This window comes from Gossypium arboreum, chromosome 12 (assembly GCF_025698485.1).
Source record: "Gossypium arboreum isolate Shixiya-1 chromosome 12, ASM2569848v2, whole genome shotgun sequence".
NCBI classification, from domain to species: domain Eukaryota; kingdom Viridiplantae; phylum Streptophyta; class Magnoliopsida; order Malvales; family Malvaceae; genus Gossypium; species Gossypium arboreum.
Genome location: NC_069081.1, coordinates 34,883,331 through 34,906,585, shown reverse-complemented (window position 1 = coordinate 34,906,585; position 23,255 = coordinate 34,883,331).

The following is a 23,255-nucleotide window of genomic DNA, read 5'->3' as shown; positions in this document are numbered from 1 at the left end:
AATTTCAAATCGATATAACCAAGTGTGGCAATGGTTGTGGGCATGTCTAGGATTGGATCCATTCGAAGAGCTTGGTTGTAACACCCCGTACCCGAGACCGTTGCCGGAGTCGAACACGAGGTATTTACGGACTTATTTCATTGACTTACAGTTCATTTTTTTATTTCCGCACAAGTCGGCTAAGCGCATCACAGTCACTTTAAAAATCATATCTCGAGTTCCGAAGCTCGAAAACTGATTCTGTAAAATTTCCCTGAAACTAGACTCATATATCCATCTACAAATTTTTTCTAGAATTTTTGATCGGGCCAATTAGTACAGTTTATTAGTTAAAGTCTCCCCTATTTTAGGGTTCGACTGCTCTGACCTTCATGCATTACGACTTATATATCTCCCTGTACAGGGCTTCAATACTTATGCCGTTTGTTTCTAATGAAACTAGACTCAAAAAGGAATCTATAAATATATGGCATGACTTCTGATTATCTCTGGTTAATTTATAGTGAATTTCCAAAGTCAGATCAGGGGATCCAGAAATCGCTCTAGCCCTATTCCACGAAAACTTAAATATCTCTTAAAATATGACTCATATGATCGTTTCGTTTCTTCCATATGAAATTAAATTCATCAAGGTTCGATTACATAATTTATTCACTATTTAATTCCATTCCTACTATTTTAGTGATTTTTCAAATTTACATCATCGCTATCGTCAAGATTCCGCCTTTAAGGTAGACTTTACCTATTTCATAGTTTCCATGATTCAACTAGCCCTTTAGCATATATAGCACAAAATATGATCATGATTAACCATTCCAATGGCCAATCATTGCCAAGCATATCCACACCTCTCAATAACCATATACATACAAAATGATTATATCACTATGCTCAAAATATATAAGCCATTTTCGCATGGCTATCCAAATATATACAACACCAAAGTACTTGACTAATAACCAAAGGGCAGTCCTATACATGCCATTAGCAAAGTTCAACTAAAAGAGTACCAAAGGGCTTTGATAGTGTGGATGACTTCGACTTTGACAATCCCGAGTCCGATAGCTAACGAACCAAAATCTATAAAACAGAGAATCAAAGAAACGAAATAAGCATTTAATGCTTAGTAAGTTTTGAGCAATGAAATTAGGCACAATTGAAGTATAGCATTCATGTGACTAAACGGATAATTTCATATACACACATTCTCAAAATCATACCTACTTCACATTACCAACCCTTATACTCATACATAAGAGATCAACTTAACCAAAAGCCGGAAGCTCATTAATCGACTGTGAATACTATTTAAAAGGAATCAACTAATCCAATGGATATACGAAACATACCTCATCGTTGGGATTTTACGAGCATATTAATTGAAATTATTACAGCAAGATCGCTCATTCCCAACCAAGTACCTTCGGGATTTAACCGGATATAGCTACTCGCTCAAATGCCTTCGGGACTTAGCCCGGATATAGTAGTTCGCACAAATGCCTTCGGGACTTAGCCCGGATATAGTAACTCGCACAAATGCCTTCGGGACTTAGTCCGGAAATAGTAACTCGCACAAATGCCTTAAGGACTTAGCCCGGAATTAGTAACTCGCACAAATGCCTTCGGGACTTAGCCCGAAATTAGTAACTGGCACAAATGCCTTCGGGATTAGTAACTCGCACAAATGCCTTCGGGACTTAGCCCGGAATTAGTAACTCGCACAAATGCCTTCGGGACTTAGCCCCGTTATCATCCGAATATTCATGCACATATCAGTAAATCATGACACATCTTTATTTCATTTTCATAACTAGAATTCAAACACAAGTCAATTATTAAGCATTCCCATTTTCGGCTCAATAGCCACATACAAACAGCATGATTTGGTTTGCTTTATGTCATGATCTCTATGCACATACGGCTACCCATCATATGTATAGACTAATTAACTCAACATATAATTCAAGTAGAATCATTATATCACCGTATATTTGTTATGCTTATACGTCATGACTTAATCAAATCGTAAACTAAGTTTCATTACTCAAAACTTACCTCGGATGTTGTCGAACGATTTAAACTGACTATTCGATCACTTTTTCCTTCCCTTTATCGAATTTAGTTCCCTTTGCTCTTGAGCTTAATTTAACAAATAAATTGATTTAATTATTTGAACATCAAAAGAGAAACTCAAGGTACTTAACCCATATATACATTAGACATTAGAGTCACATATATATGAAATCATGAATCAACTCAACATATTAGCCCACACTCTCTTTTAGCCGATTATCTAAGCCAAGATAAAAGCATCAATATGCTTGCCTCTAACCGAATACATGCAACACCAATCTACCTCATGTGGCGAATATGCATGTCTATGTTGAGGCCGATTATATGCTTAATACTTCCTACAAATATGGTTACTTGTATTGACTACATACCATTTTGTTTCAAGTTCAAAACTCGCTAATACACATATATACACTAGTAATCAAATACTAACATTTGCACTTCACCTTACTACCAATTCTCATCTACTTCCTACCATGGCCGAATGCATCAAGACACCATACCATTTCAATTTTAGTCATGGGTTAAACAAAGAACTTAATGTCTAACTCAAAAATGCTAAAAAGAAAATCCAAAAGTCATCAATCACCATCACATGTATCATTACAAAGCTTCACACTTAGCATGCAAATGACATCAACACAAGTCCACCTTAGCCGAAACTTAACTCATCTTCATGCCTCATCACCACAACATCAAACACCAAACAAGAAGACAACACCCATGGCCGAATATCATCTCCATCTCATAGCAAAGATTTAAACCATGGGCTAGGTAGAACTCAAGCTAACAACTAAAAATATGCATGAATCTCATGGAACAACATCAACATACCTTAGTCTAGTGAACCACCATAGCTGATTTTCTCCAAGCTCTTTGCCTTCTTTTTCTTTCTTCTATTCGGCCAAGTTGAACAACATGAGAACTTTTTCTTTTTTTTTTCTTCATCATTTTCCTTTTCATTATTTTATTACCATGCTCTTTATTTTATCATTCCTCCCATGAAACACTAACATAACATGTTTATAATACCTTTTTACCCATAACATTTTCTAGCATGCATCAATAGGCCACTTTAACATTTGCCTAGCACATTTCTAAATTTTCTCACACAAGTCCTATTTAGCAAAATTCACTTACAATTAACAAAATTCAAACATGAAATTTTCACACATGCCTATATACATATAATAAGCATCAAATATAATGGTTAATTATTTTTATGACTCGGTCTTGTGGTCCCGAAACCACTTTCCGACTAGGGTCAATTTAGGGCTGTCACATTGGTACTTAAGCAACCTTCATGGCTCACCTCCTCTGTTACGGATTCCTACCTGGTGCCCAGCTTCCATTCACTTTGTTAGCTTCACAAAAGTTGTTTTTAAAAATACTAAAATGAAACATAGATTTTTATTTCAACGTGGCACATCAGATTCAGCCATAACGTCTAGGCCGGGTTTGGGGTATTACAAAAATGGTGTTATAGGATATTTGAAATTGATGGTTTGAAATTAATTACTATATAGATCAGGATTTGACTCAAGTTGAGGATAATCGAGGACAAGGGAACATTACTAATTAGTCCTTACGATACAACTAGTCTACCAATTTTGTCAGGTAAGTTCATATGGTATATTTATGTTTTGAACCTTATTATGTTATAATGTGAATATCTATAATTTTAATGAACTTTGATTTACTTGCAATTTAGTACAAAATGGGTGAGATTTGGATTTAATTTAAAAACAAATAACTATGAACTTGTACGACGGAAACTACCATGATGAAACTTCATAATTATATCTTATACATGGTTATAGGTTAATTTTCGATTTTACCAAGCTTCAGCATTTGTTGTAGATTCGAAGATACATGTGACACAGATTTATCCTAGACTGGTAACTTGTTGTCATTTTAAAGGTTTAGCCTGGACTGGTAACCATACATGTATTTATAGTTCTAACCAAACTATTTGATATGTTGATATAAAGGTTTAGCTCGGACGGGTAACCTGACATGATCGTATGCTTAGCTTAGATGAGCCTCTAATGAAATTAATATATCTGTAATTGAGTTGTTTACTGAGTTTCATCATGTAACACCCCTAACCCGAGACCGTCGCCGGAGTCGAACACGAGGTGTTAACAAACTTCAAACCACTTATTGATAATTTCCCAGACAAGCTGCCAATCTGTGTACTAGTCGCTTCAAAAATCATAACTTGAGTTCTACAACTCGAAAATCAGTTTCGTAATTTTTCCCTGAAACTAGACTCATATGTCCATCTACAGATTTTTTCTAGAATTTTTGGTCGAGCCAATTAGTACAGTTTATTAGTTAAAGTCTCCCATGTTACAGGGGTCGACTACGCTGACCTTCGTGCGTTGAAACTCGAATAACTCCCTGTGCAGGGCTTCAATACTGATGCCGTTTGTTTCTATAGAAACTAGACTCAAAAAGGAATCTATACATATATGGAATGATTTCTAAATGTCTCGGGTTAATTTATAATGAATTTTCAAAGTTGGAACAGGGAATCCAGAAACCGTTCTGGCCCTATTTCACGAAAACCCAAATATCTCTTAACATACAACTCATATGACCGTTTCGTTTCTTCCATATGAATATAGATTCATCAAGGTTAATTTACATAATTTATTCACTATTTAATTCCATTCCTACTATTTTTAGTGATTTTTCACATCCACCTCACTGCAGCTGTCAACCTCTGTCATTAAGGTACATTTTACCTACTTCATAATTTCCTTGATTCAACTAGCCCTTTTAACATACATGGCACAAAAGATAATCACGATTAACCATTCCAAGGGCTAATCGATTCCAAACATTACCACATCTCTTAATGAACAACATACAAAATGATCATGATACCATGCCAAGGTGCATACAAGCCATTTTCATATGGCTAAAAGTTTACATACCAAATTTTCAACAAAACATATTAGCCTATACATGCCAAAATGCTCTCCTAGACCCACTAAGAAGAAAGTACCAAAAGTTGCTAGCAGTGTGATGACTTTGACGACGGTCTCGAGCACACCAAAATGGATCAAGAACCTAGGTAAGCAACAAACAAGCACACCAAATGAGTACATAACTCAAGAAGTCATAAGCACTACTCTACCATCCAACATTAATAATCATTTTTTTGTTTCATTCAAATCATAACAACTATGCTACTGCTTTCTTAAATTCTTGGTTCAATCTCATGCCAAGTCCTTCAATTAATTCAATGCCAAGTCAGCCCAATCAATGTAGACCCATTTCCTCAAGTTTGGAACAACGATGCACTAGATAAATCTATGCATACACCGCACAACCTCAAATTCGATATTTAGTTAATAGCTCAATCACTTACCTCATTCATCACATTTTATACCAACAACCAAACGTTGCACACATAGTGCTTATTATGTTCGCACACATAGTGCCATAGTAAATCGCACACATAGTGCTATAGTAAATCGCACACATAGTGCCATAGTAAATCGCACACATAGTGCATTTGAGATTCCCTCATGCTTCAACCTCCCAATCGGCACACATAGTGCCACTTAATTTTTTGCACACATTGTGCCCTATGTCAATTCATCATGGTAAAGCAATTTGCTAAATTCAAATTGTACATATGGTCATATTAACAAGTAGGAGAATCACTCCGAAAAATATCTATCCAAGGATTTCTCACAACAAGTGCTTAAGGACTTACCTTGCGTTGAGTATAACAGTTCCGACCCGGCTACTCGATGTCCTTGGCTTTGCCCTTGCTTGTTTCTCCTTCTTTAACTTCTCGGGCTTAATAGATAAATAAACTAGTTTAGTCATCTTGCTGTACATTTATAATTCAATTACACATGCATATATATATTTGCATATTCGGCAACCCCTCTTACTAATTACCCATTTAGTCGATTATATACATGATTAAAGGTAACATCATGAATGGGCATACTTATATAAATATATACATACCCGATTGTGCACCAAAAATTTGACTCAACATCACCTACATACTCACTTTGATGGCCAAATATATATATACATGTATAGTGTTATCTACAACATCATTTAAACACCTTAATTTTTCTCATGCACACTTGATCAACCTTTTTCCCAATCTAGCATAGCTTCACCTCCATTTGTGATATCATATAAATTTGCATGTTGCTACATTTCTTAAGTTCAACATCTCTATGCCCATTATAGCCACTCCCATAATCAAATTCTAAAATCGGCAACATCCCTTTCAACTATGTTAGCCGAATACTCCTCCCTTCTTAGTCCCAACTTGGCACCTCCAACAAAAGGACTTAACATCTTCCCTTTCATGCTAACATAACAAGCAAATTAGTTCATCCATACAACTAACATGTTAATAGCATCAAGGTATCAACTAAAATTTTTAAGCTTCTTGTCAACTTCCAACTCTCCAACAACCCCAAATCCAACCTTGGGATAGATAGTATTTAGACCCATCACCCAAAGGTTGTGTAAACTTCAAAAAAATATCATTGAACATACCTTGATCTAAAGGACCACCTTGGCGAATCTTGCTTCCTCTTCTTCCTCTAGTTACGACAATTGCAAAAGAAAGAAAACATGAGCACTCCTTCTTCCCTCCTTATTAAGCATTCAAACTCTCTCATTTTCATGCCACAAGAAGTGAAAGAAAATGATGAACATTTTTTCTTTCTTCCTCCCTCAACTCACTGACAATGGGGGTACACCCATACCATTCTCTTTTTTTTTTTCTTTATTACCCATATTTCTTATTTTATTTTTTTCTACATACCCACTAACTAAACATGTTTGCAACATGTTCCCACCCATAGCATGGCCTGCCATCATGCTTAAATTTAGGTAAATTGACATGCAAACCCACCGTTTTCACAACATGCACTTATAGGCCACCCTACATTTGCCTAGCACATTTCTAAATTTTCTCACATAAGTCCTATTTGACAAAATTCACTTATAATTAACAAAATTCAAACATGAAATTTTCACACATGCATATGTACATATAATGAGCATCAACTATGACAGTTAATTATTTTTATGACTCGGTTTAGTGGTCCCGAACCCACTTTCCGACTAGGGTCAATTTAGGGTTGTTACAACTCTCCCCCACATAAGGAATTTTCGTCCCCGAAAATTTTACCGGTAAATAGGTTTGGGTAACGCTCTTTCATAGAGTTCTCGGGTTCCCAAGTAGCTTCTTCCATCCCGTGTTTGAGCCATAACACTTTTACTCACGGAACCCTTTTGTTTCGCAACTCCTTCACTTCACGAGCTAGGATACGAATCGGTTCTTCTTCATAACTCATATTGGTTTGAATTTCGACCTCTAATGGACTAATTACGTGTGACGGATCAGATCTATAACGTCGAAGCATCGAAACATGGAAGACGTTGTGAATCCTTTCAAGTTCAGGGGGCAAAATCAAACGATACGCAACCGGACCGACTCGTTCGGATATCTCATATGGCCCGATGAACCTCGGACTCAATTTGCCCTTGCGGCCAAATCTGAGTATCTTTTTCCAAGGTGAAACTTTAAGAAACACTTTGTCTCCCACCTGATACTCAATGTCTTTTCGTTTCAGATCCGCGTATGATTTCTGACGATCTGTGGCCGCCTTCAGACTTTTACGGATTACCTTTACTTTTTGTTCAGCCTCTTTAATCAAATCAACTCCGAAAATTTTACTTTCACCGAGCTCGGTCCAAAACAATGGTGTACGGCATTTACGACCGTACAAAGCCTCGTAAGGTGCCATCTTAATACTTGATTGAAAACTATTGTTGTAAGCGAATTCAATCAAAGGTAAATACCGTTCCCATGAACCACTAAACTCGAGGATGCAACATCTCAACATATCCTCAAGTATCTGAATTATCCGCTCGGATTGACCATCGGTTTGGGGTGAAAGGCGGTCTTTGAAATGCAACTTGGTACCCAAAGCTTCTTGCAATTTCCTCCAAAATCGTGAGGTGAACCTCGGATCTCTATCCGACACGATAGAAATAGGTACCCGTGTAATCTCACAACTGAGAAACATACAATTCAGCTAATTTATCCATTGAAAAATCCGTGCATGCGGGGATAAAGTGAGCTGACTTAGTCAATCTATCAACAACGACCCAAATCGCATCTTTCTTACTTGCCGACACTGGCAACCCAGATACAAAATCCATCGTTACTTGATCCCATTTCCATTCAGGTATCATGATCGGTTGGAGTAGACCCGTAGGCACTTGATGTTCCGCCTTCACTTGCTAACATATTAAACACTTCGAAACAAAATCGGAGATGTCTCGTTTCATGCCATGCCACCAAAACCGACATTTCAAATCGTTGTACATCTTCGTACTCCCCGGGTGAATTGACATTCGGCTACAATGAGCTTCGTTCAGAATCATCAAAATGAGTTCTGAATTTCTTGGAACACACAAACGATTTCTGAACCTCAAACAATCGTCATCATCAACTTGAAACTCTGATTCCACATTCGGAACACATTTAGCCTGTTTTGCAACCAATTTATCATCGACTTTCTGAGCTTCACGAATTTGACGAATCAACAAGGGTTTGGCCTTTAATTCCGCCATTAGTACATTGTCGGATAGAATGCACAAGTGTACATTCATCGCTCATGAGGCAAACAAAGTGATTTACGACTTAAGGCATCCGCAACCACATTAGCCTTTCCGGGTGATAGTCAATGACAAGCTCATAATCTTTCAAAGAACTCGAGCCAACGTCTTTGTCGCAGATTCAAGTCTCTTTGAGTCATCAAATATTTGAGACTTTTGTGATCCGAATACACATGGCACTTCTCCCCAAATAGGTAGTGTCGCCATATTTTCAAAGCGAATCGATGGCGGCTAGTTCGAGATCATGGGTCGGATAATTTTTCTCATGTGGCTTTAATTGTCTCGACGCATAGGCCACAACTCGACCTTCTTGCATCAATCGCAACCCAACCCAAGTAGGAGGCGTCACTATAGATGACAAACTCTTTGCACGATTAATTTGCACTAAAATTGAGCTTCACAAATAAGTTTTCAGTTGATCAAAACTTTTCGACATTTTTCCGTCCATTCGAACTTAACATCTTTTGAAGTAGCCGTCATGGGTGTGGCTATCATCGAGAATCCTTTTACAAACCGTCGGTAATAACCGACAAGTCCCAAAAAGCTCGAACCTCGGTAATATTTCTGAGGCTTCCAGTTAAGTATGGCTGAAATTTTGCTCGGTCGACTCGAATACCGTCGCAGATACCACATGACCCAAGAAGCTAACCTCTCTAACCGAACTCACACTTGCTGAACTTAGCATACAACCGCTTATCCCGTAAAATTTGCAACACTAATCTCGGTGCTCGCATGTTCGGTCTCATCTCTCGAATAGACCAAGATGTCGTCAATGAACACAACTACGAACCGATCCAAATATGGTGCGAAGATCTGATTCATCAAATCCATAAATACCGCGGGGCATTAGTGAGCCCAAGCGGCATCACTAAGAACTCGTAGTGACCATATCTCGCTCAAGGCGGTTTTGGGTATGTCCGAATCTCGAATTCATTAATCGATAATAGCCCGATCTCAAATCTATTTTGAGAACACCGAGGCTCCATTTAGTTGATCGAACAAATTATCGATCTGCGATACGGATATTTGTTCTTTATTGTCACTTTATTAAGGCGGCGATAGTCGATGCACAACCTCATGGTTCCGTCCTTCTTTTCACAAACAACACAGTGCACCCCAAGGTGAAAAACTCGAGGCGAGCAAAACCTCTATCCACCAACTCTTGCAACCGAGCTTTCAACTCCTTTAACTCGGTTGGTGCCATACGATCTGGAGCTATCGAAATTGGCGTAGTCCAGTACAAGCTCAATACCAAACTCTACTTCCCGAAATTGGTAAACCCGGTAATTCTTGGGAAAAACATCCGGTATTCACAAACCACCGCAGATTCGGTTTTATTTCTAACTCCTTATCATCAAGTACATACGCAAGGTATGCTTCGCACCCTTTTCTTACATATTTACGGGCCAACATTGATGATATTACAGTTGGCAACCCCTTCAAGTCCGTAGACTCAATTCGAATCATCTCGTTATTTGCGCACCTCAAATCAATAGTCTTGCTTTTGCAATTCACAACCGCATCATGCACGGTCAACCAATCTAAACCTAGTATAACATCAAATTCATCAAACGGCGAAAGCATCAGGTCCACTGGAAAGCAGGACCCTCGGATTACTAGGGGACATTTCTTGCACACTTTGTCGACAAGCACGTATTGACCCAAAGGGTTTGACACTCAATTACGAACTCGAGAGACTCAACGGTAGAGTCTTCTTGGATGCTAAGGTTTCACATACATATGAATGAGTAGAGCCGGGTCAATCAATGCAATCACACTAGTATCAAAGAGAGTGAAAGTACCGGTGATAACATTAGGGAGGATGCTTCCTCTCGTACACGGATGGCATATGCCCTAGCAGAGTCTGGTCTCGGATCGAACAGCCGTGTCGGTGGCCCCTCTCGACTACCACCCCTACCTCCTGAAATTCTTGGTGGTCTACCTCTAGTGTCATTCCACTAGGTCTTGCACCTTGCATCCTATTCTTCTCATCAAGCTCGTGCAATCTCTAATGAAGTGGTCCTTCAAACCGCATCCGTAACAAGCCCTATTGGTAGACTTACCCCAACATTCACCTATGTGTCTTCTCCCACATTGGGGTATTCAGTTTCTCTTGGCGGTTATTGCCCACACTAGCTATGAAGTAGCTCGAGAGTCCGTCAATGGTCGTGCTCTTATGGAAATTCCCGCATCGTCCTCGATTTATTGGTGTCCTCCTGAACTTCTTTACACCGAGAACGGAGCTTTACCCGTCAATCTTTTGCGATAGTCTCTAGCTTCAAATTCACCTTCTTCTTCTCTTTTCCAAGTTCCTCCGCCTTGCGAGCTCGTTCAACTAGTGTTACGAATTCTTTTAACTCCAAAATACCCACTAGTAGCTTTAAATCTTCATTCAATCCTTCTTCAAACCTCTTGCACATAGCAACCTCATCAGCCACACACTCCGGGCATACTGGATCGAGTCTTACGAACTCATGTTCGTATTCGATCTTGTCATCTGGCCTTGCTTGAGCTCCAAGAATTCCTTACGCTTTTGATCGATGAACACCGACTAATATATTTCTTTCAAATTCTATTTGAAAGAAATCCCAAGTAACTCGTTCATTTGGGACTATGGAAATCAAAGTCCTCCACCAATAGTAAGTGAGTCTCACAACAAGGATATAGCACACTTTAGACATTCATCAGGCGTGCATGACGGTTCATCAAACACCGAATGGTGTTATCAAGCGAACTTCGGCCCTTTCGGCATCATTAGTAACTATGGCCTGAACTCTTCAGCCCCGCTTCCTAATCAAGTCTACTGTGGCTTACTCGGCCTCACGGGTCGATGAATCGATGGCATTACGGGCTCTTGGGGTGGATTATTCAAATTCGGGAATTGTTGGACAGCCGGATTGGTTCGGGCATATTGCGCGACCCACTCATTCATCATGGTAAAGAAGGCTTGTTTAGCCCCCTCACCTTGATTATTCGCAGATGACTGAGGTTCAACAGGCGGCGTCCCTTGTGCGGGAGCAGCCGCTACACTTTCAACATCATCCGCCAAGGTTCTCTCTACATCGGGATCCATTTACTAATCAAAACAAAAATTTTAACCGTCAGAAGTCATCACACATTTAAACATTAACATTAAGGCATGTATAGCTAGACTCATACGTGCTATGGTAGTCCTAGAACCGACTAAACCATAGCTCTGATACCAATAAAATTGTAACACCCCTAACCCGAGATCGTCGCCGGAGTCGAACACGAGGTGTTAACAAACTTCAAACCACTTATTGATAATTTCCCAGACAAGCTGCCAATCTGTGTACTAGTCGCTTCAAAAATTATAACTTGAGTTCTACAACTCGAAAATCAGTTTCATAATTTTTCCCTGAAACTAGACTCATATGTCCATCTACAGATTTTTTTCTAGAATTTTTGGTCGAGCCAATTAGTACAGTTTATTAGTTAAAGTCTCCCATGTTACAGGGGTCGACTACACTGACCTTCGTACGTTGTAACTCAAATAACTCCCTGTGCAGGGCTTCAATACTGATGCCGTTTCTTTCTATAGAAACTAGACTCAAAAAGGAATCTATACATATATGACATGATTTCTAAATGTCTCGGGTTAATTTATAATGAATTTTCAAAGTCGGAACAGGGAATCCAGAAACCGTTCTGGCCCTGTTTCACGAAAACCCAAATATCTCTTAACATACAACTCATATGACCGTTTCGTTTCTTCCATATGAATATAGATTCATCAAGCTTCATTTACATAATTTATTCACTATTTAATTCTATTCCTACTATTTTTAGTGATTTTTCACATCCACCTCACTGCAGCTGTCAACCTCTGTCATTAAGGTACATTTTACCTACTTCATAATTTCCTTGATTCAACTAGCCCTTTTAACATACATGGCACAAAAGATAATCACGATTAACCATTCCAAGGGCTAATCGATTCCAAACATTACCACATCTCTTAATGAACAACATACAAAATGATCATGATACCATGCCAAGGTGCATACAAGCCATTTTCGCATGGCTAAAAGTTTACATACCAAATTTTCAACAAAACATATTAGCCTATACATGCCAAAATGCTCTCCTAGACCCACTAAGAAGAAAGTACCAAAAGTTGCTAGCGGTGTGATGACTTTGACGACGGTCTCGAGCACACCAAAATGGATCAAGAACCTAGGTAAGCAACAAACAAGCACACCAAATGAGTACATAACTCGATAAGTCATAAGCACTACTCTACCATCCAACATTAATAATCATTTTTTGTTTCTTTCAAATCATAACAACTATGCTACAGTTTCTTAAATTCTTGGTTCGATCTCATGCCAAGTCCTTCAATTAATTCAATGCCAAGTCAGCCCAATCAATGTAGACCCATTTCCTCAAGTTTGGAACAACGATGCACTAGATAAATCTATGCATACACCGCACAACCTCAAATTCGATATTTAGTTAATAGCTCAATCACTTACCTCATTCATCACAATTTATACCAACAACCAAACGTTGCACACATAGTGCTTATTATGTTCGTACACATAGTGCCATAGTAAATCGCATACATAGTGCTATAGTAAATCGCACACATAGTGCCATAGTAAATCGCACACATAGTGCATTTGAGATTCCCTCATGCTTCAACCTCCCAATCGGCACACATAGTGCCACTTAATTTTGCACACATTGTGCCCTATGTCAATTCATCATGGTAAAGCAATTTGCTAAATTCAAATTGTACATATGGTCATATTAACAAGTAGGAGAATCACTCAGAAAATATCTATCAAGGAGTTCTCACAACAAGTGCTTAAGGACTTACCTTGCGTTGAGTATAACGGTTCCGACCCGGCTACTCGATGTCCTTGGCTTTGCCCTTGCTTGTTTCTCCTTCTTTAACTTCTCGGGCTTAATAGATAAATAAACTAGTTTAATCATCTTGCTGTACATTTATAATTCAATTACACATGCATATGTATATTTGCATATTCGCAACCCTCTTACTAATTACCCATTTAGTCGATTATATACATGATTAAAGGTAACATCATGAATGGGCATACTTATATATATATATATACATACCCGATTGTGCACCAAAAATTTGACTCAACATCACCTACATACTCACTTTGATGGCCGAATATATATATACATGTATAGTGTTATCTACAACATCATCTAAACACCTTAATTTTTCTCATGCACACTTGATCAACCTTTTCCCAATCTAGCATAGCTTCACCTCCATTTGTGATATCATATAAATTTGCATGTTGCTACATTTCTTAAGTTCAACATCTCTATGCCCATTATAGCCACTCCCATAATCAAATTCTAAAAATCGGCAACATCCCCTTTCAACTATGTTAGCGAATACTCCTCCCTTCTTAGTCCCAACTTGGCACCTCCAACAAAAGGACTTAACATCTTCCCTTTCATGCTAACATAACAAGCAACTTAGTTCATCCATACAACTAACATGTTAATAGCATCAAGGTATCAACTAAAATTTTTAAGCTTCTTGTCAACTTCCAACACTCCAACAACCCCAAATCCAACCTTGGGATAGATAGTATTTAGACCCATCACCCAAAGGTTGTGTAAACTTCAAAAAAAATATCATTGAACATACCTTGATCTAAAGGACCACCTTGGCGAATCTTGCTTCCTCTTCTTCCTCTAGTTACGACAATTGCAAAAGAAAGAAAACATGAGCACTCCTTCTTCCCTCCTTATCAAGCATTCAAACTCTCTCATTTTCATGCCACAAGAAGTGAAAGAAAATGATGAACATTTTTTTCTTTCTTCCCTCCCTCAACTCACGGTAATGGGGGGTACACCCACACCATTCTCTTTTTTTTTTCTTTATTACCCATATTTCTTATTTTATTTTTTTCTACATACCCACTAACTAAACATGTTTGCAACATGTTTCCACCCATAGCATGGCCGGCCATCATGCTTAAATTTGGGTAAATTGACATGCAAACCCACCTTTTTCACAACATGCACTTATAGGCCACCCTACATTTGCCTAGCACATTTCTAAATTTTCTCACATAAGTCCTATTTGACAAAATTCACTTATAATTAACAAAATTCAAACATGAAATTTTCACACATGCATATGTACATATAATGAGCATCAACTATGACAGTTAATTATTTTTATGACTCGGTTTAGTGGTCCCGAACCCACTTTCCGACTAGGGTCAATTTAGGGCTGTTACACATCAGGTACTACAATAATATGAAAGGTGAAATGAGAATGGGATGTATTGTGTAAATGCTCAAAGATACCAAAAAAGTCATTTGTTTTAATTTTATATTAGAATTTTTTTTCTTTATTTCTCAAAGAATTATAAATAACTAATATATCTATACAATTACAAACATTGGTATAAGGAAAGGCATAGAAAAGAAACATTCAACATTGGAATTTGGGTATTGAGGAACCTCATATAGCCATGGAGTCATATCTTAATAATGTCAAGTTTTACAATGTCACCTGCGTTCGACATTGAAAAATATTCCTACATTAGTTACAACGTTGGTTAAGCATTAAAGGCTTGAGACACACATATTCCATTTTTTTATATGGAGAATGCATATCATGTTAGAAGATGTGGCACTATAGATTAGCCTCTCAATCGATGATAGGGTCGTGATTTAGAATCATGTTGTCAAGAAGGTTGTTGATGAGATTTGCAACATGTACTTCGGAAAGGTTCTGAAGAGCAAGTATACAAAAATTATCTATTTAAATATGACATGGTTGAAACAAAATTTTGTAATAAACTTTTTTTTCGAGTCTAGATGATATATTATTTTCGCTACAGGAGTATATATTTTGTGCTAGATAAGAGGACTGCTCTAGATAAATTTTGTAATTTGGTTAATGTGGCTATCTCCCATTGATATTTGATCTGCAAAAGTGTAAGGGCTATAGTTGGAATTCAGCCATCCTTGCATTCCTCTATCAGGAGATGTGTCAAGGTTCGATAGATGGAGTAGGTGAGATGGGGGTTTGTTAGCTCAATTGATCAAACCGAAAATGCCTAGAGGGGGTGATTTAGCTCTTTTTTCTTTAAAGTGGATGCTAGAGAGAAAGGCTAGAAAATGAACACAAGATTTTAGAATGGTGTGGCCCCAATTGCCTACTCCACTACTTTAGCTTTCCACTACTAAATATTTTCCCAAATTCACCACTTTAACCCTACAACTCCTTTAAGATTTCTATCCAAATCTTAAGATACAACTCCTTTTAAAGAGATACAAAGAAGCAAGCAAAGAAATAATCCTTCAAAGATTGATGTGTTTACAAATTAAGCTCAATTACAATGAAAAAAACTTGAGCAAAAGAATGCAAATAAGGCTCACAAGTGTTTGAAAGAAATGTACGGAAATATATGGAATAAAGGTTGTTTTGATTGATCTTTAAGCTTGAATATTCTTTCTTGTTGTTGTAAGACCTTTATAAGTTGGTATTTATACCCTCTATTTCATTTTTAACTGTTGTGGTTGTTTAGAAAATAAATAGAGTCATTGGGGATAAACATACCAGATCATTAAATTCACATGCAACAAAATGTATCGATACTTTTTGCACGTGTATCGGTACTAGAGGTATTTAATTCCCAATTAAGTGAACATTAAGGTTAGTTTCCATCAATACCAAAAATCATTTATCGATATGTAACACCCCTTACCCGTGTCCGACGTCGGGATAGGATACGAGGCATTACCGGACTTAAACACAAGCAAACATACAAAACCGGGCCATAAAATTTCGTCTGAATTTAAAACTTTTCAATCACATGCTACATGTCCTTTATTAGGGCCTACAAGGCCCAAAACATACATCGGAAGCAGATTGGGACTAAACCAAGAACTTTCGAAACCTTTTTGACACTTAAAATATTTTCTTGTTTTGGAGAGTCACGCCCTTGTGGGTAGGCCGTGTGGTCACACACGCTCGTGCGGCTTGGGACACGCTCGTGTCCTCAACCCATATAACTCTCTATTTATGACGTGATCAACACAACTAGGGCCACACGGCCAAGTCACACGCTCGTGTGCTCAGATCGTGTGGCGAATTAAATTCCAAAATCAGGTGCAGACTTCACACGGCCTGGGCACACGTCCATGTTCTAAGGTCATGCCCTTCACATGGCAGAGACACACGCCCATGACTCTACCTGTGGGTTTATTACTGGGCATTCTGTTTTGCATTAATTAGGGTGCAGGGGACACACGGTCGAATCACATACCCATGGGGCAGACCGTGTGTCACACATGGCCTAGACACACGCTTGTGTGTTTACCCGTGTGGAAAAATTTAAGGCTATTTTCAAGCCATTTGTCACCCTTAAATGCTCATTCACTAATACATTTTTGATGGCATGCAACATAGTATATTAGTCACTCAAATACTAATAAACTTGATTTATTCATGACTTTGTAATGTCAACATAATACCTATCTAAACCATTATGCTTTCATATCGCATTCCATACCAATTTCATGTTTATTCATCATGGTAAACCTAGTTCCAATTTACTCAATTATACCTTAGCTTTGGTTATACATGTTAGCCATAATTCATTTGCTTAGCATATATGCCATTCATCACACATTTCATCCACAAGCAACCACATCAAGCATAACACATTGCATGCATGCATAATTAATTAGGGTTACAACCCAAATAATCAGTATGAACCATATCACTTGGCCATATACAAAATGAATCAAATATTACCATAAGCCAACACATTTGGCGAGACCAATATGACATATAACAAAAAGATCGAGTCCCTATACATGCCATACTCAAAATGTTGAGACTAACTATACCCAAATGTCCTGTTGATAGTGTAATCGAGTCTCCGATGTCCTTTGATTCCCGAGCTAGCTTGGCGATACTATAAGAAAATGGAAAAGAAAGGGGAGTAAGCATAAAGCTTAGTAAGTTCACATGCAAATAAATAGCAACATAATCATATATATATATAAATACTATTGACATATCATAATTTACATATGTGTCATCATAGATTCATAAGCATAACTTAAATTTGTAGACATGGCTTACACATTTTCAATCTTACCAAAAGTTCATCACATACCGAGCTCATTTATATGAGTTTTTCGTACATACCTGTACCAACTCGTAACACATTGTCATATTTCCTCATCGTTGACTTACTTGTCAAATAACTCATAGATTTACCCGTTGAACACTCAGAATACTATCGGATACACGGAAGACTTGCACATAGTGCTTCAAACGTAGCCACATGCTACCTCATATCACAATCACACATTGCTTGCTCTCGAGCTAATCATGGGCCTGCTCATACAAGCTGACAGTTAGGACGTAAGTACTTGGGCTACTCACACAAGCTGACAGATACCCACAACACATGTCGGGATACCCAGCCACTAGTAGAATGTACAAGGCTAGCACTCGGATTCACATAATCACATATACACATAATTTCATGAGCTCATAATCACATAGTTCCTAGTCACATGTCACATCGCTCCTACATTATTCCTAATGTTCAAACTAGAATTTCTCGATAACGCATATTCGTCGAACTCGTTCATAATGTCATGCTCATACACAATAATGTTGTTCATAAACTTGTCATAATAATTAAACATAGAGGTTCATACATATATAAAACATTCAAACATGATATATCATTGCATTATTTACACATGAACTTAGCTCGGTACAAAATATGGACAATTAATTCGATTTAGTCCAAAATCTTGTTCTTTCCCTGGTCTAGGTCTGGACTCTGTTTTTCTTGATAATCAAGCTTGAAAGATGACAAAACCCTAGCTATGGAAAGCTTAAGAATTTCGGCCAAGGTGGGAGTAGATTGTAACACTCCTAACCCATATCTGTTGCTGGACTAGGGTTAAGAGGCATTACTGGATATATTGAAACATTTAGCATTCATTTCATAATCATCATAGCATCATAGACATACATCAATACAGAGCCCCTTACATAGGTCAACGAGACCTTAAACATGCTTAAGAAAGGGGTCAGGACTAAACCAAACGCATACAAAATTTTTCAAAACTTAAACATTTTTTTTTAAAGTTATAAAGGTCACATGCCCGTGTGAACAGGCCGTGTGCCTCACATGGCATTAGACAAGCCTGTGTGTCTAGGTCGTGGCAAAATAGGGCATAATACTGACTTGTCCACACGGCCACATGACACGCCCATGTGCCAGGCTGTGTGAAAATTAGGGAGGCTACAGACTTGGGTCACGCGGCCAACCACACGCCCATGTGCCAGCCTGTGTGCCACACACGACTGATAGACACGCCCGTTTGTCTAAGCCGTGTCAAAATTGTAGGGTATACTAACTTAAAATTGTAAGGTACCCCAAGGGACATACAGCCGTGCAACATAACCGTGTGTCACACACAGTTGAGTAACACACCCGTGTGGACAAAAATAGGCTATTTGCAAAGCCCAATTTGCCACCCATTTTGGGTCCTCCCAATGAGCTTCAAAACAAACAATTTTAAACCAAATTCTTAACCAATTCACAACCAAAACATACACCATTCATGCCATACCATCATCAATAAATTTCATGCTTGTCATCCATACCAAATCATGCCAAATCATAAGCTATAATCATACCAAGACATATGTTCCATTGCAAATACACATTTCTAACTTACCTAATAAACCATTTCTCACAAGGCCCTTTTATACACATCAAAATATAGCCTATAGACAATATTACATCATATATATTATAACCATACTTCATTCAAGCCATCTCACATGGTTAAATATTCATAACACAAAACATACCAAAATAACTCTAGCCTATGCAAGTCATATATCATAAATACAACTCTCAAAATGGTACCAAAATAGATGTCTAATAGTGTGATTGAGTCGCTGACGATTCCTGGATTCGAGCTAGCTTTATAACACTATAAAACAGAGAACATTTCACACAGTAAGCTTGAAAGCTTAGTAAGTTCGTACTGAATATAATCAATAGTTTATACTATAAAAAACACCAACTAATAAACACTTAGTTGTATATATTCATCCTTCAATTCTATTCCATCACATTTAACATGTTCATACAAGTTCATCAAACTTAATACACCTAGTATCATCTACCATAGAGGTATCATACATACCTGATCTTTTCCCGTGTTGATTCATTTCATTCTTACCTTTTTGTTCAATATATTAATTCATTCGAAATCCTTTCAATTCTCTAAGAATTTGCACACTTAGTGCATCTATGATTAGCTGAAGCTGTAACAATATCGCACACTTAGTGCCATCTCAATAAACCCAAGCTACCTCGGTATCGCACACTTAGTGCTTCCTATAGCTGAAGCTATTCCAATTTGCACACTTAGTGCTATTTATAGCCCAAGCTATTTCAAATCGCACACTTAGTGCCGAACATAGTTTATTTATCATCGTGCTTAAACCATAGTCAAATATATACAATTTATGCTTTATCAAAGCATTAAAACATAACTGTAACATCATTTATCACGTACGAACTTACCTCGTACTCGAAATTGACAATTCGGATCGTTTATTCGATAACTTTCAATTTTCCTCGATCTAAATTTGAATTCCTCTTTTCTTGATCTATATGTATTCAAAATTAGCCCTTTTATTCAACAAATAATTAAATTCAATCCATATACACATATTTAGGGTATTTTACAAATTAGCCCTCATAATTTCACATTTTAATACTTTAGTCCCTAATTCATAAAATCACAAAATACACAAAATTTCCTTATACACATGCTTAGTCGATTTTTCATAGAGTTCATATAAGTCTACATATTTCATATGTTTCACATTTTAGTCCCCCAATTTCTCATTTTCACAATTTAGCCCAAATTACTCAAATTCATCAAAAATCCCAATACACAACATTGGTATCTAACATCAAGCTTCCATATTTCGTCAACTAACATAACAAAACTCATAAAATCAATAATGGAATAACTCAAAATCATTATCCAAATAAAAAATTTAGGCATGGGCTTGATAGAACACAAAGCAACGATCACAAAAATGTAGAAATCATCAAAAATCGAACAAAACTCATACCTTAATCACCAATCAAGGTGCTGAAACCCTAAGCTTGGATTTTTCTTTCTTTTTCCTTGTATTTTCAGCAATATGAGATGATAATGGCTTAGTTTCATGTTTTGTTTTAATTTAATTAACATTAATAAGCAATTTACTTATTTAACCTTTTTATTTTTATTATAATTCCACCATATCATTCCATTAATGTCCATGCATTAATTCAATGGTATAATTACATTATAAGGACCCCACATATATAAAAACATTAGAACACATCTTTTGCATTTTTGCGATTGAGTTCTTTTTGCATATTAAGCACACAAATGAAAAATTTTTTACACGAAACTTTCACACATGCTTACTCACATGATATAAACACAGAAAATAATATTAAAATATTTCCTAACTCAAATTTGTGGTCCCGAAACCACTATTCTCACTAGGGTCTAAACCTGGCTGTTACAACTCTCCCCCCTTAGGGATTTTCGTCCCCAAAAATCTTACAGTTGAATAGATTCAAATACTGTTGTCTCATAGTATCTTTGGGCTCCTACGTAGCCTCTTCAACTCTGTGATGATGCCACATTACTTTTACTAGTGGAATTTTCTTGTTTCGTAGTTCTTTAATTTCGCAAGCTAAGATATAGATCAGTTCTTCTTCATAAGACATATCAGACTGAATTTCAACCTCAGTAGAGGAAATAACATGCGAAGGATCTTATCTGTATCTTTGAAGCATCGATATGGGAAATACATTGTGAATCTTTTCCAATTCTGGTGGCAACAACAATCTATAAGCAACCAGCCCGATACGCTGTATAATCTCGTACGGCCCAATGAATCTCGGACTCAATTTGCCTTTTCTTCCAAATCGAAGTACTTTCTTCCATAGAGACACTTTCAGAAGGACTTTGTCACCGATCTCAAATTCAATATCTTTTCATTTCAAATCTGCATATGATTTCTGACGATCGGAAGCTACTTTCAAACTATCTCAGATCAATTTCACCTTTTATTTAGTCTCTTTAATCAAATCAACACCGTGAATCTTATTCTCGCTGAGCTCATTCCAATACAATGGTGTATGGCATTTTCTACCATATAAGGCTTCATACGGTGCCATTTTAATACTCGATTGAAAGCTATTATTATACGCAAATTCAATCAGTTGCAAGTATCATTCCCATGTACCTTCAAACTCAAGAATACAACATCTCAACATATCCTTGAGTATTTGAATAATCTGCTCAGATTGACCATCCGTCTGTGGGTGAAAAGCAGTGCTAAAGTGTAGTTTCGTACCTAATGCATCTTGCAGTTTTTTCCAAAACCGTGATGTGAACCTCGGATCTTTATCCGAAACAACAGAAATAGGTACTTTGTGCAATCTCATAATCTGAGAAATGAACAACTCAACAAGCTTATCAAGTGAATAATATGTACGAACCGGGATGAAATGAGCCGATTTAGTCAATCTATCAACAACAACCTAGATTGCATCTTTTTTATTCAGTGACAAAGGTAAACCCGATACAAAATCCATCGTGATTCTATCCTATTTCCACTCTAGAATCATAATCGGTTGTAACAAACCGGATGGCACCTGATGATCAGCTTTAACTTGCTGACAGATCAAACATTTCGAAACAAAATCTAAAATATCTCGTTTCATACCATGGCATCAATAAAGCTGTTTCAAATCATTATACATTTTATTACTCCTCGAATGAATAAATAACCGACTGCTAGAGCTTCACTTAAAATCATCTGAATCAACTCTGAATTTCTCGGAACACATATTCGACTTTTAAATCTCAAACATTCTTCAACATCAACTCGGAATTCTAAATCAGTATTCAAATCACATTGAGCTCGTTTTGCTAACAATTCATTATCAACCTTCTGTGCATCATAAATCTATTGAATAAATAATGGTCTCACTTTCAACTCAGCTAAAACCGAACCATCATCAGACAAATTTAACTGAGTATTCATCGCACGCAATGCAAACAATAATTTTTGACTTAGAGCATCAGCAACAACATTAGCCTTTCCCGGATGGTAGTCAATTACAAGTTCGTAGTCTTTTAACAACTCTAACCATCTTCACTGTCGTAGATTCAGATCTTTCTGAGTCATCAAATATTTTAAGCTTTTATGATCGCACTAAACGTGACATTTTTCACCGAACAAATAGTGATGCCAAAATTTCAAATCGAACAGAATCGCAGCTAATTCAAGGTCGTGTGTCAGATAATTCTTTTCATGCGGCTTTAATTGTCTTGAGGCATAAGCTATGACTTTGCCTTCCTGCATCAAAACACATCCCAAACTGTTCAAAGATGCATCACTATATATTACA